Source organism: Triticum aestivum, chromosome 7A (assembly GCF_018294505.1).
Source record: "Triticum aestivum cultivar Chinese Spring chromosome 7A, IWGSC CS RefSeq v2.1, whole genome shotgun sequence".
Lineage (NCBI taxonomy): Eukaryota > Viridiplantae > Streptophyta > Magnoliopsida > Poales > Poaceae > Triticum > Triticum aestivum.
Genome location: NC_057812.1, coordinates 92,379,952 through 92,381,252, shown reverse-complemented (window position 1 = coordinate 92,381,252; position 1,301 = coordinate 92,379,952). Strand labels below are relative to the sequence as shown.

General features: G+C 54.5%; 1 pseudogene; it reads left to right on the top strand.

Moving 5' to 3' along the window:
* Window positions 1–394: 394 nt before the first annotated feature.
* On the top strand, window positions 395–505 carry LOC123155195 (uncharacterized; annotated as a pseudogene).
* The last annotated feature ends 796 nt before the right edge of the window (window positions 506–1,301 follow it).

The following is a 1,301-nucleotide window of genomic DNA, read 5'->3' as shown; positions in this document are numbered from 1 at the left end:
ATCAAAGGCGCTCAGATGGAACACCACCTCGACGGGAAGAGCCCGCCACCGCCGGCCACCCTCACCGTTACCAAGGACGACAAGGAGGAACAGATTTTCAACTATGCCCGATCCCTCTGGTACGCACAACAGTAGCAACTACAAGGGTATCCGATGGGATCTCTCTCCCGCGATATCCTCACATAGGTCGCGACGTTGCAGGCGCTGGCCGAAGTCTTTAGCGCCATCCATGCCATGTTTGCCACCCAGAGCCAAGCCCAAGCCATAAACACCCGCATCGAGCTCACTAACCTAAAAAAAGGTAACATGACCATGGCTGAATATCTTGGCAAGATCAAAAGTCTCACCGATGAAGTCGCGTGCACTGCCGCGTCTCACTCCGACCCGGAAATCGTCTCCAAGATCCTCGCTGGTTTGGACATGGAGTACAATCCGGTCGTCTCTGCACTTGCTGCTCGTGTGGAACCCATCACCGTCCAGGAGCTATACATCCAGCTACTCAGCTTCGACGCTCGCCTCACCCTTCTTCATGGCGGCGATCTACGGCAGTCCTCGACCAACTCTCCTCCTCGTGGCCGCGGCCGTGGGCGTGGTCACCAGGGGCAGAACCGTGGCGGCGGCCGCGGACGCGGTGCCCCTCAGGGTGACGGCGCTCGCTCTGGTGGGGGCTATGGCTACAACAACTCCAACAGTAGCGGCGGCGGCTTCAACCCCAACAATAGCCGCCGTCCTGCCGCCCCACGTCCTCGTCCCCGATGTCAGCTTTGCAAGAAACCCGGCCATGAGGTCATGGATTGCTGGCACCGCTACGATGAGAATTTTGTCCCTGACACTCATCATGTTGCTGCTGCCATGCGCGAACAAGCAGGAGAAGGCATCTGGTACGTTGACTCTGGTGCCACTAATCATGTCACCAATGAACTAGAGCAACTTTCTCTTCGCGAGAGGTACCATGGCACCGATCAGATCCATACTGCAAGTGGAGGAGGTATGGACATTTGCCACATTGGTCAAGCTTCAATTAATTCCCCTAACCTTAAACGTGATCTCATTCTTAAGGATGTCCTTCATGTTCCACAAGCTGATAAAAATCTTGCATCCATGTCTCGTCTAGCCACCGATAATAATGTTTTCTTTGAAACTCATCCTCATTATTTTTTCATCAAGGATCGGGCAACGAGGGAACTTCTCCATCATGGTAGATGCATTGGGGGTCTCTACCCCATCACATCCGGAGCACTTAGCCGCCGGCGTCGTCAAGTCTACTCTGTCATCAAACCCTCTCTAGAAAGGTGGCATCA